This window comes from Lynx rufus, unplaced genomic scaffold (genome assembly GCF_022079265.1).
Source record: "Lynx rufus isolate CCGP_SWC_20201006 ecotype Redwood Valley unplaced genomic scaffold, mLynRuf1.p SCAF_27, whole genome shotgun sequence".
Taxonomy (NCBI): Eukaryota; Metazoa; Chordata; class Mammalia; order Carnivora; family Felidae; genus Lynx; species Lynx rufus.
Genome location: NW_025814842.1, coordinates 5,634,654 through 5,648,625, shown reverse-complemented (window position 1 = coordinate 5,648,625; position 13,972 = coordinate 5,634,654).

Here is a 13,972-nt window from a genome sequence, read left to right as displayed (position 1 = left end):
AGGCGCCCCGATTTTATTCTTCTAACAGCTTTTATTTCCAGATTTTCTTAAAGGGGCTTTCTGATTACATGTTTTTAAAGTGCAATTTGGAGAGAACAGGTCAGGTTTTAAATGACTGTATAATGATGTTCCCCTAGGGCACAGACTTGGAAGCTGGCCAGTCCTTAGGTTCAGTCCCAATCTGTCTCTTGTTTATTGTGGCTCCATTTGTGCCTGTCACAAACAAATAGTTCCTCCATTTGTAATACAGAGCTAATGACCTCCTCTTCTCCAGTAACACATGCTATAGAGATTGAACATGGATTTCCTCCCTCTACAGTGGTAGCTGATAATTATTAGATTTTATACTCAGTCCTGAAATTGCTGTCTCCCAAAAGGATATTTGAAAGGGGGGAATAGCAATGTTCATTCCCTTCGTTCAAGTCTGATTGTTGATCACACAATGAACTGGACCCTTCTGGATGCATCGTAAAACGTTCTCAAGACAATCCCACTTTTCGTTCCTCACCTGCCAGGCAGCTGAACCACAGCTTTATGAAATACGACACGAGTGTTCTTTTATAGCCAGGCATTCATCTTCAGACTCCTTGGCATACGAGTCCCTCCAAGTTATTTTATTATTTCCAAGAAACTGTAACTGAGCCTTTTTATATACCTTCTGTTGTCATAAGAGTGATCATACATAAAGCATGTCAACCAAATATGAGAAAGGCATCCTTCATGTAGTTTACGGTTTCCTTGAGACAGCCGCTCTCTGGGCCTGGTCAGCTGATGCCTCTGATAGGGCATTGAATGTAGCTTTTCAAGGAAAGGAAACCTGGGGCCCGATGTGTAGAAGGTCCTGGTCAGTTCAGCCAGTGGTCTGGGGTCTACCTGGGGTCTGGGGTGCAGCCAAGGTGCTGAGCTTGGGCTAGATGGCTAAGGACCAGTTGGCTGTGCTGGTCTCAGCCACCCCTCCCTCTGTGTCCCCCCTACTTTCTGAGGTTCCAGTCCAGCGTGTTAACCCCTTGTCGCCTCCCCCTTTCCTGTCTCATCTCCTTGTTCCAACGAGGCAGACCTGGTTCAGCTTGCCTTCCTGGGCCTCAATTTCTCAGTCTTTAATATGGGGATAGAAAATATGCCAGCATTGGGTTTTTTTTGCTTTTTGTTTTTTAATAAGGATCAAATCAGATGGTGGCGGTGAACACGCTTTGTAAATTACCCAGAGGTGCGCTGTTATTGTCATTATCATTCCTGCTTTGCGGCGGGGAGCCCCAGGCCCGGCGGCATGCATATAAACAGCCAATGTTTGCCACTGTGTCCCTGCAGAAGCGCTGCTCCCGGGAGCCGGCTTAGCCCAGAGCTGAAGAAATCATCCACCGACTCAGGAATCACCGGCCTCCCCGCCCCCCAGCATCTCCTGCCTCCTAAAGGGATGGCCCGAATCCCCCAAAAGTTATGAAAAGTAAATGTAGTCTCATTAATTCTGGAAACAAGCAAGTGCAGAGGGAGAAGAAAGATGACGACCCGAATTCAAGGACAAGGCAGAAGGGGACCTGAAGTGCTTGGGGGGGGGGGGGGGCGGTGAAGGTACAGGGACCCCAGACTCCTGCACGGGAGCTGACAGCCAGGTGGAATAGGAGAGGTGGGGCAGGCCTCGGATAGGGCGGGGCGCAAGGATGGGGCGAGGCACTCCGGGAAGGACCGGGCAAGCGGGATGGGGGCGGGGTGCACAGGGCGGGGCCGGGGCCCACAGGAAGGGGGCGGGGCTTGCGCGGGGAGTAGAGGGAAGATGTGGCAAGGTTGGGGCCAGGCGGCAAGCTGGCAGGACAGCTGGGGCCGCCCCAAGGCAGTTGGGGGATGCCTGGCAGCGATTACCCTCCGGGATGACTGTGGCTCATCCACAGAAAGAATCAAGGGGAAGAACATGTCAGATGGGGGGAATAGCATATCCAAGTGCGGTGGGTTAAATTGTGACCCCAAAATGTCATATGTTGAAGTCCCACACCCCAGCACCTCACAGTGTGACCGTATTTGGAAATAGGTTCGTTGCCGATGTAATTAGTTAAGATGAGGTCATCTAGTAGGGGTCCTAATTCTATGTGTCCTGTGTCCTAATTTTGGGAAAATGTGGTCGCAGTGATGCTCATGTAGAAGAGGCCGCGTCGAGGGACACAGGGAAGACAGCTACCTACAAGCCAAGGAAAGAGGTCTGGGACAGATTCGCTCTCACAGCCTCAGAATGAACCAACCTGCCCACACGTAGATCTTGGGACTCCTGGCCCCCAGAAGCCCTGAGATGATAAACCCATGTCGTTTAACTGCTTTGGTACAGCAATTCCAGCGACCAAGTCACAGAGGTCTGAATGAAAGGGCACTGTGTGGAGGACTGCAGAAAGTTTGTAGCCAAGCAGGGAGCAGGAGTGGTGCACATGAGGCTCAGGACAAGGGGGATCAGGGAGCCACGTTCAGGAGGTTAGGGTTTGTCTCGCGTCCATGGGGAGGCATGCAGGCCTTCTAGCCAGCGCAAAAGGTGGTCAGTGTGGGCTTGAGGAAACCCACTCTGGCTGCAGAGACGAGGAAGCTGCCACGGACACCTAAGCAAGGGATGGAGCTCAAAGGCAAGGGAATGGCAGGAAGAGGGCCGCTCCGGGAGTGTGCGGCATCCTGGTCGACAGGACTCCCAGGGGCCAGCACGGGGTGAGACATGTATCAGGCCGTGCAGGGCCGCCGTAAGGGAGCACCACACGCCGGGCGGCATAAACTGCAGGCATGTATTCTTTCACAGTCTGGAAGCTAGAAATCCAAGATCAGGGTGTCTGCTGGGTTGGTGTCTGCTGACAGCATGGAGCCTGACACACGGCTGGATCTCATGAACCTGAGCGGAAACCAAGAGTTGGACGCTTAACTGACGGAGCCACCCAGGCGCCCCTTAATCTCCTTTTCTCATAGGGACACCAGGTATGTGGGGGAGGGCTACCCTAATGGCCTCATCCTCATTGATCTTTCAATTCCAGTGTACGTTGTTTGAGCCCATATGACATGAGACACAATTAAACGCCCCTTTCATATCTCCATTTCCCTGCTGTGTCACTTGCTTCCCACAACTCTACAATCTCCTAGAATGCACTTGGGGAGTTTTAGCCGAGGGCGACTGTGTGTCATTTGAAGCTTGCACGGATCCGTAGCGGTGGCTTCCTGTGGAGGTGCTGCACTGGGCTGGTGCTCCAGTCATGGGCTCTTTGGAACAAACAGTGTTGACATCTGCGTGATCTTGACTCACAAAGTGTGAATGGAATTGTAATCAGCTGTGGCCCTAGTGGCTTCTTCCCACAAGGCCGGGGGTGGTTGACTTCCCAACAGTAGAGAGTCTGAAAGCCTGTGTGTGTTCTTTAAACATGTGTCAGTGGTTGACTCCGGAGATGGTGTGAGGAGAGGCACGGCTGGAGCAAAGGGGGCCTTCCCAGGCCAGCATGGTGCCAGTGGGGGGGCACAGAAGGGTCTGGAAGGAAGACAGGCCCGGGAGCACACTGGGCGGAGAGCTCTGCTGGCCTTTAATAGAACCCTCAGCTCCACGTCCCCGAAGGCAACATTCCCAGCTGGTTGTCTGCCTCATTCCGTATACCTCTTTTTTTTTTTTTTTTTTTTAATGTTTATCTATTTTTGAGAGAGGGAGGGACAGAGAGAGGTGGGTACAGAGGATCCGAAGCAGGCTCCGCACTCACAGCACAGAGCCCAACACGGGGTTCAAACTCACAAACTGTGAGACCATGACCTGAGCCACCTAGGCACCCCTGTGTGTACCTCTTTAAAGACCCTATCTCTGACACCTGAAGGGACCCAGGACAGGCCTACTGCTCCCCCCAATTGGCCCTCACAAGGCAACCATTTTTCCTGGGAATCTGCCAGTATCTGGGTTCAGCCTTCCCAGCCCGCTCAGAAATCTAATTTTCATTCATTTGAGTGAATTTATCGAGCTGGCACCACACCAGACGTTGATTTTCTGGGCACAGTGAAATGGATCCATCTGTCTTGGGGGTGAACTGGCACCAACCAAGTTCAAAGAATCTGATAAATAAAAACCTCAATGCCAATTTAGTGGTTGGCCCTGTGAGACACAGCCATTGGGTGTGCAGGTTGACAGGCCAGTAGCCTCTCTCCCTCAGAAGACCTCCAACGAGAGCCAGGTGACCACTGGGGGCCACTTTGGGTGGACAGGCTTTCTGGCAGACTAACTACCCTTTCTTGTCCAACAGGCAGGCCTCCCGGAGAATGACTGATGCCCTAAAATTTGCCCGATTAGCCTGGAATCAGAACAAGGAGAGTGAGTAAACCTGAGCGGGGGCTCTGGGCCTGCACAGCCTGAGGTTCCCTCTCCCATGGCAGGGACTGGCCATCACGAGCTGGCCTCGATGCCTCCACCAAGATGACTCCTGCCTGACCCCAGCTGGACGGCCCTGCCCACAACTGTCCCCAGGCCCTGGCCTGCCACTCCCCTTCTTTCTACCTGATCTATTTCCAAACAGAGTAGGATTCAATTGGCCAGATTTCCATCGACTAAAATTGTAAAACGATGCCAGGCTACCTCCAGGCATGTGTCCCCAAATCCCAGAGTTCTGGATGTTTCCAAAGCCTCTGGCCTTACTCACAGACCCTGGATGCTGCCAGAGGCAAATCCCAGCCAGAGCAGACATGTAACTTCTCTGGGCAGCCCCATTGCCAGGGACAGATTTTCAGGCAGGAAGCCCCAGCATCAGGACCTCTTGTTTGTTTGGGCCCCTGTGAGAGCTGGAAGATCCTGGGAGTCCTAGAACATTCTAAGTGGAGAGAAAAGCCAGGAAATCAGCAAATGTGGCTAGTAATTTGCCTAAAGAGATAGCAGAAGAAAGTGACCTGAATTCCCAGGGATCCGGTACTCTGTGATTTCCTTTCTTATTCTAAATAAATATTCACTTCCATACCTAAGTGCATATTGCACTTAGGTATTCTTTTTCTCAAAGGGAATCCCTCAAATAATCAGAGCTCTGCTCTCTCAAACTCTGGACCCACTCCTGCTAGTTCGCCTTGAGTCCTCATTCCAGGATGGTGCTGGGAGTGAGGGAGTACCCCCTCGAAGACGAGAGGCTCCTTTCCTTCCGGAGTCACAGAGACATTGCCCAGGAAGCGGGTTGAAATGATGAGCCAGAGAAAGAACCTAGAAGTTTTCAGCGTAGAGCCTTCAGTGTGTAAAGGAACACTGGATGTGAGCTCTGCCCCCACAGTGAAGAATACTCACTAACCACTGGGCCCTCTCCAAGGAGACCACCATGTTGGAAATACCTACTTGGCTGGTTGCAGCCATGTTTTTGCTTCATTTCATTAAAGGGAGAGACTTTCATCTCTTAATAGCACACGTCTTCATGTTCTTTTCCAGGGACATTTTTAAGCTTAAAAGAAAAAAATAAAACTTTGAAAATTGCTTTAAACGTTAAATCACGAATTTTTGTGCCTCCCCCTCAAATTCAAAATAATGTATTTTTTGCAAACGACAGAAACATCAGACATCTTCCCTCAGTCATCTGTCTGTCTGACTGACACATTTTTAGGGACAGGCGACTGCAGTGCTTAATTTATGTCTTTGTGTGTTTTAACGAGCTTTGTATAATTATTTTGATCTGGGAGTTGCTGTATGGCTCTGTTTCTCTCATTAGTCATCTCCTGAGGAGTTGTTTGTCATCTCCTCACCTGTGGAGAGTTCTCCCCACCCTGCACTCCATTGTGTGTCTGCGGGTTCCCTCCCCATCCCACCCCCGCATAAGCTGGGCTCCATATGGGAGTTCTTCGGGTGCCAGATCCTCCCTTCATTCAGGATAAAGTCTGTCACATACAGACGTGAGGGGGAGGAGCAGTAGCCAGGGCCCCATCACCATGTGAACTGGTGGTAGGGCCCTGGACGCTGCAAGTTTCACCTCCAAGAGCAGACATCCACCTCCCCCTTACAGAGTCTGCTTCCTTCCACTCTCTGCCCCCACTCCCAGCTGGGGCCCCAGGACCCTTGCCTTCCACAGTGTACAATGGCTCCCCCACCCTTTGCAAGAGTTGCCACCACTCTGAACAGCAATCACAGAAGCTAATGCATGATTCATAGGAGGCTCTTGGCCTGGGAGTGAGTGCCAAGGGAGAGGATCATGAGGCCCACAGAAGCACTTTGGTTCAGGGAACATTCTCTCATTGATGCACATCTGTGCTGCCTGGAAGTGCATTAAAGAGAATCAGATGTGCTGCTACTTCTAAAATAGCTTTTGAATGTGCAAAGTGCCCAGGGAGGATGGGGAATGGCACAAAGCTGACGAGGCACTGGGCTGCTAGAGTTTCATTCCGGCTTTGTCCTTGAAGCACAAAGCACCACGTGCCCAGTAGTGGCCCTCCTGGGCGCTTGGGGAAGAGAGAGGCCTGTCTCAGCAAGTGCAGGACCACTGAGACCAAAGAACCCAGCACTCCACCCCCTCAAAAGTTCAGCTCTTTTGGCTCTGTGGCCATTTCAGAAACACAGATATCTTTGTCATCCTGCCTAACAAGGAAACCTCCCTATAGCCCTCACCAAAGGCCTCACTTTGGGTGAAGTGGCCAAAGGGCCCGACATCCTGGTTCAGCCCCAGCCCCACCACCCACCACCTCCCTACAGTCCTCGGGGGAGTCACCAAGCCTGGGGATAGGAAAAGCATGCCCTCCTGATGTAAAACTCCCCAGACGGTACCCCACCAACTTCTGATCTGCTTGTCTCTGTGCTATAGGGTATTCAAAGGGACCACTTGTCCTGGGGACAAGACCCACAGAGCTGCCGGCCAAGGAACACTAAATCAAGAATGTGTGTGAAAGCCAGGGCATTGGCCCAACACACATATATCCATCATGGCTTCCAGCGGTAAGTGATTTAAATCTCAACACAAATTGGCCTCACAAAAAGAGGGAACTTATTAGTACCCATAGGTGAGGTTGCCTTCAGGCACAGCTGTATCCAGGCATAGAAACAATGTTGTCAAGACCCTCTAATGCTGCAGCCCATGACCCTGCCTTCCCCTCTGTTGGCTTCATTCTCAAGCAGGCCTGTCCCATGTCATAACTTTACAGCTTTGCCACCCCAGTGGAGGGAAGGAAGAAGGAAGGAAGGAAGGAAGGAAGGAAGGAAGGAAGGAAGGAAGGAAGGGAGGGAGGGAGGGAGGAAGGAAGGAAGGAAGGGAGGAAGGAAGGAAGGGAGGAAGAAAGGAAGGAAGGCTCTTGTCCAAGAGTTCAATGAGAGTCCCTGTGACCAGGAAGATGGATTGAATGATGAGCTTGGGGAAGAGAGATGTCAGCATTCCCGAATCTACACAAAATGAAGGAAGAGATTCCTAGAGGAAACTCAGAGTCATCAGAAGTACAGGGACAGTGTGCTGGGAAGAGAAAAACACTGAGGACCCAACATGGAATGAAGATGGGACCCTGTGGCTGGTCTGCTATTTACACAGACTGAAGCAATTATTCCTCCTTTCAGGTTTGTTCTCCCCAGGGCTCAGGTTACAGCACTTGGTATTTGAGCTGAGCTGCTGAGAGTAAGCTTGAGTTTTCCAGGTGGGAAAGGAGGGAACAAACAACGTTCCAAGCAGTGGGACCAGCATAAGCAAAACCACTGAGGTGTGAACATGCATGATCCCCATTCTTGCCAGCACCGCATGGGCAACAGAAATCACAGAGTGGGAAGAGCACTGGTTTAGGAGTCAAACATGCTAGGTTCAAACCCCAGCTCTGTCACTTCCTCTCTGTGAAGTCTTGGCAGGCCCCTTATCTTTGCTGGAGTTCAGTTTCCTCCTCAGGACACTGACGGGCACAGGAGATTCTGAAGTCCTTTATGTCACTGATATGTGCTGTTTTTACAATCTCACACACACACACACACACACACACACACCAGCCACCCATCCTAAGCCTTTCCCTGTATACTCTGTATGGCAGAAAACTACATTTCCCAGGCTCCCTTGCCCTCTGGTTTCTAGGTAGGTTTAGTCAATGGGAGTCAATGGGAGGTTTAGTCAATGGTTTAGTGCAAGACTGAAAGGTGATACAATGATGCTCAACATCATTAATCTTTAGGGAAATAAAAGTCAAAATCATAATGAGATACCACCTCACACCCATTAGGATGGCTACTATTCAAAGCAACAGCGACAACAGAAAAGAACAAGTGTTGGCAAAGACATGGGGAAAGTAGAACCCTGTGCACTGAAGGCGGGAATGTGAGTCAGTGCAGCCATGATAAAAACAATATGGCGGCTCCTCAAAAAATAAAAACCGGGATTACCATAGATGATTGAGTGATGCCAGTTCTGGGTATATATGTATAAAAAAAAATACAGCAGGGTCTTGAAGAGCTATTTGTCCACCCATGTTCATAGAAGTATTATTCACAGGAGCCAGAATGTGGAAGCAACCCAAGGGTCCATCAACAGGGGAATGGATAAACAAAACGTGGTGTATCCATACAGTGGGATATTATTCAGCCATTAAAGGAAGGAAATTCTGGGGGTGCCTGGGTGGCTCAGTCAGTTAGGCATCCAACTTGGGCTCAGGTCATGATCTCACAGTCTGGGTTCAAGACCGGTGTTGGGCTCTGTGCTGACAACCCAGAGCCTGAAGTCTGCTTCAGATTCTGTGTCTCCTTCTCTCTCTGCACCTCCCCTACTTACGCACTCACTCTCTCTCTTAAAAATAGGAGGGACATTCTGGCACCTGTTACAACACAGATGAACCTTGAGGATGTTATGGTAAGTGATAAGCCAGTCCCAAGGAGACACTGTATGATCACATTTATATGTTATCTAAAGTAGTCACATCTATAGAGACAGAAAGTAGAAGGTGGGAGCCAAGGGTGGGTGGAGGAGTTTGGGGGGATGGGGGGGGCCAGAGGGGACAGAGTTTCAGTTTGGGAAGATGACAAAGTTCCAGAGATGGATGGTGGTGTGAATGCATTTGACACCACTAATCCGTACCCTTAAACGTGGTTAAGATGGTAAATTTTGTTATGTGCATTTCATTATAATTTTTTTATTTTTTAAATATTTTTTAAAGTTTATTTATTTAGTGGCACCTGGGTGGCTCAGTCGGTTGAGCGTCCAGCTTCGGCTCCGGTCATGATCTCCCAGTTCGTGGGTTCGAACCTTACATCAGGCTCTGAGCTGACAGCTCAGAGCCTGGAGCCTGCTTCAGATTCTCCCTCTCTCTCTGCCCCTCCCCCACTCATGCTCTGTTTCTCTCTCTCTCTCAAAAATAAATAAACATTAAAAACTTTTTTAAAACTTAAAGTTTATTTATTTTTAGAGAGAGAGAGAGAGAGACAGCAGGGGCAGGACAGAGAGAGAGAATCCCAAGCAGGCTCCACACCATCAGCTCAGAGCCCGATGTGGACTTGAACTCACCAACCGTGAAATCATGACCCAAGTCGAAACCAAGAGTCGGATGCTTAACAGACTGAGCCACCCAGGTGCCCCTTATCGTATTTTGTTTAAAAAGGTAAGGTGGGTGGGATAGAGGAAGAAGCCAAGATCTGCCCCCTGCCCGGGCGGGGTCTCCAGCAGGGCTCCTCCTCCTCCATGGCTCTAGCACCCTCGGCACAATCCTTCCCTCCATGATCCCTGCTCCTGGCAACCAGCCACTGCCATGGCTCCACCTGCCGCCACACGGCCCCAGATCCTGGGCTTCGGTAAAACCACATCCTCCGTCGGTTTTACCAATCCCGGGGATGGGTTGCAGCTTCCGGGTTGCTAATCTCTGAGTTACCCTTTTGGCTTCTCTGCTCATCAACGCCCTGGGTTACCAACAAATTCACTTTGTTTCAATACCGGGAGTGGTTTCTCTTTTCCTGACTGGGATGGTCTGTAATACACGTTAACGCGCGTGTGGCCAGCGGGCAAGGGGCTCTCCGGCAGCAACCCCCAGCGGTCCCCGACTGGCTGGGCACACACGGGGACCAAGCAGAAGCCTGGAGGTTTGGCTGCCTCTGGGGCAATCTGCTCAGCCAAGCCCCAAACCCCCAGCGTGGAGCCTCCGCTTCCCCAGCAGGTGGGCACACGAGGCAGACCCTCCACAGGTGATAAGGAGAAATCAAAGAGAATCCACAAGCATTCTCCACATGCTGTTCCTTAAGTAGCTGCGGAGGTTCATTATTTATACCTGCTGGCAGGGGGCGTTCCTGGGGCCTGGGTTGGGCCCCCATCCAGCCCTGTTATACCTTGGGGACCCCCTGGGAAGTCGTCTCAATGACCCTCAAATCCTCCTGCTTTTCCTCAGATCTACCCCCTTATTCGAGATCTGCAATCCTGAGCTCATCTCCCTCCCAACTCCAGGGCCAGCCACACTGTCCCCCTAAGGACAGCCCTTCTGCACACCGAGGAGACAGAGAGGAAAGCCCGCTCCACTCCCCAGCTGGGCTGGACCCCACCTGAATTCTGACACTTCTTTTTTTTTTAATTTTTAGGTTTTTTACTGTTTACTTATTTTTGAGAGGGAGAGAGAGCACAAGCGGGGAGGGGCAGAGAGAGAGGGAGACACAGAATCTGAAGCAGACTCCAGGCTCCGAGCCATCAGGACAGAGCCCGACGCGGGGCTTGAACCCACGAACCGCGAGCCGAAGTCAGGAGCTTAACCAACTGAGCCACCCAGGTGCCCCCTGAGGCTTCTTATCTATGGCCTCCAGCTTGCCTCCAGGTCATGGGCAGAACACGTGTACAGGCTGCTCGCCGCTGGACCAACTCAGTCGCAGAGAGCAAAGGTAAGAAGATTGCCTCCTAGGAACCCTAAAACCAGAAACACCCCACTGAGACGCAAGAGGAATGAGGCACAAAGAGGGGAGATGATGTCCAAGGTCACACAGCCAGTTGAGTAGTCAGGGAAGGGAGGACCAGGAGCCCCAGCACGCCCGGAATCGGATCGCAAGTGAGGGGCTGATGTCAGGCTTGCGTTCCCTGAGCCGTGTCTGGCAGACCTGGGGAGAGCCGGCCACCCTCCCTGCGCTGGGCCGTCACTGTCCTCCCTCACCGGAGGCACCCACCACGTTGGCCTGGGCCCTGGGCCCTGGGCTCCTGCCTCAGCCCAACCCTGGCTGCCCTCTCCCGAGGGGCGCCCTGCCCTGCACCCTGGACCCCTTTCCACATCTGACTTTGACCATGCCGAATTCCCTCCCGGGTCAGCCAGCCTCTGAATTGCAAGCAACAGAAATGAACTCTGGTTAATTTGATGAGAGAAGGGAATGGATGGAAAAGGTAGTGGGGAACTCACAGACTCGCCGGCAGGCTGGAGAACCAGAGCCCAGACAGGTGGAAGCCAGGCCAGCTGGGGCAGCAGCCCAGACTAAGGTCGGGGAAGACATGGCTGCCCCTGGGGACACACTGGTCCCCAGGAGGCCTCTGCGGTGCTTAGTGGAGGCAGAGCCAAGAAAGGAGTCACCCTGAACACCACCTGCTGTCGGGGCTGAGTCCTTGTGGTGCCAAAGGCCCCAGGCCCAACCGTGTCCTCACAGACCCTGAACCTTGGTAGTCTCCAAGGGGAGTCCAGCCCCAGTCCCCACTGAGTGCCTTCCTCCGCTCCCAGCTTGGCCCACAAAGTAGGAAATTCTGCTCTCACTGCCGCCTTCCCAGGAGACACTGAGGGCAGCATCTGCCTGGTCCTCCCTCCTCCATCCCTGGTCATGACAGGCCAGTGACCGCTGTGATCGTCAAGGGCTGCCATCACTAAGAAACCAAAGACCGGCAGAGGCCTTGGACTAGGGAAGACGGGACCGTGCCTCCTGCTTCTCTGCTTGGGGAGATGGTCTCCCCCCTCTACCGGCCCATGGATGTGGGCAACAGGACCCGGCCCTCTGCTCTGGCCCCAGTATGTGTTCACGGTGCTCACCAGACTCTCCGGGGAGGAAAGGCAAAGAAGAGGAAACCTGTTCTGGTTTCTTTGGTGCCTAACTCCCCTCTCCGGTGTTAAGCTCTGCTTTTATTCTGTTAAGCTACGCTTTATTTAATTTATTTTTTTAATTCACATCCAAGTTAGTTAGCATATAGTGCAACAATGATCTCAGGAGTAGATTCCTTAATGCCCCTTACCCATTTAGCCCATCCCCCCTCCCACAACCCCTCCAGTAACTCTCAGTTTGTTCTCCATATTTATGAGTCTCTTCTGTTTTGTCCCTCTCCCTATTTTTATATTATTTTTATTTCCCTTCCCTTAGGTTCATCTGTTTTGTCTCTTAAAGTCCTCATATGAGTGAAGTCATATGATTTTTATCTTTCTCTGACTAATTTCACTTAGCATAATGCCCTCCAGTTCCATCCACGTAGTTGCAGATGGCAAGATTTCATTCTTTTTGATTGCCGAGTAATACCCCATTGTGTATATAGACCACATCTTCTTTATCTATTCATCTGTCAGTGGACATTTGGGGTCTTTCCATCCTTTGGCTATTGTCGATAGTGCTGCTATAAACATGGGGGTGCATGTGTCCCTTCGAAACAGCACACCTGTATCCTGTGGATAAAGGCCTAGTAGTGCAATCGCTGGGTGGTAGGGTAGTTCTATTTTTAGTTTTTTGAGGAACTTCCATATTGTTTTCCAGAGCGGCTGCACCAGTTTGCATTCCCACCAGCAATGCAAAAGAGATTCTCTCTCCGCATCCTCGCCAACGTCTGTTGTTGCCTGAGTTGTTCATGTTAGCCATTCTGACAGGTGTGAAGTGGTATCTCATTGTGGTCTTGATTTGTATTTCCCTGATGATGAGTGATGTGGAACATTTTTTCATGTGTCAGTTGGCCATCCGGATGTCTTCTTTGGAGAAGTGTCTATTCATGTCTTTTGCCCATTTCTTCATTGGAGTCTTTGTTTTTTGGGTGTTGAGTTTGAGAAGTTCTTTATAGATTTTGGATACTAACCCTTTATCTGATATGTCATTTGCAAATGTCTTCTCCCATTCCATTGGTTGCCTTTTAGTTTCACTGATTGTTTCCTTCATTGTGCAGAAACTTTTTATTTTGATGAAGTCCCAATAGTTCATTTTTGCTTTTGTTTCCCTTGCCTTCGGAGACCTATTGAGTAAGAAGTTGCTGCGGGCAAGATCAAAGAGGTTTTTGCCTGCTTTCTCCTCAAGGATTTTGATGGCTTCCTTCTTACATTGAGGTCTCTCATCCATTTTGAGTTTATTTTTGTGTCTGGTGTAAGAAAGTGGTCCAGGTTCATTCTTCTGCATGTCACTGTCCAGTTTTCCCAGCACCACTTGCTGAAGAGACTGTCTTTATTCCATTGGATATTCTTTCCTGCTCTGTCAAAGATTAGTTGGCCATATGTTTGTGGGTCCATTTCTGGTTCTCTATTCTGTTCCATTGATCTGAGTGTCTGTTCTTGTGCCAGTACCATACTGTCTTGATGATTACAGCTTTGTACTATAGTGTGAAGTCCAGCTTTGCTTTTATTCTTTGAACAAAAGAATTACAAGTTGCCTGGAGACAGAAGCCTTTTGCCCTTTGAAATCCAGCGCCCTCACCTGGCTTAACTGTGGGACGCATTTTCTCTGCTTGGGGTGATATGGCAGGTATGAGGCGTCGCTAGGGTGGTGTGGACCTCATCCAGCCCTCTGCTCCAGCCCAGAATGAACATCCTGCTCTCTGCTCAGAACCCTGCTGTGGCCGGGAAGGCTAAAGAGAACATTCTGTCATCCCCTCCCTGTTGGACCCATTTAGGCCCTGCTCAAATAGTCTCTTTAGGCCTTACATAAATGGTGAGGCCTCTTCCCGAGGAACTTCAGACAATGGGAAAGCAAGGGCTCTCCAGGAGCGTGACATATCATCACAGTAAAGGGGGCGGTGGCTCTGGGCCTGCTCTGCTTGGGGACAGGGGTCAGGAATTTATAAATATTTCCCCTTCCCATTGGGCTAGCCTCCCTGTCCTCCCCAGCTCTGCTGTGATAACACTGGCAGTGGCCTCTTCTGGGCCCTTGGTCTGT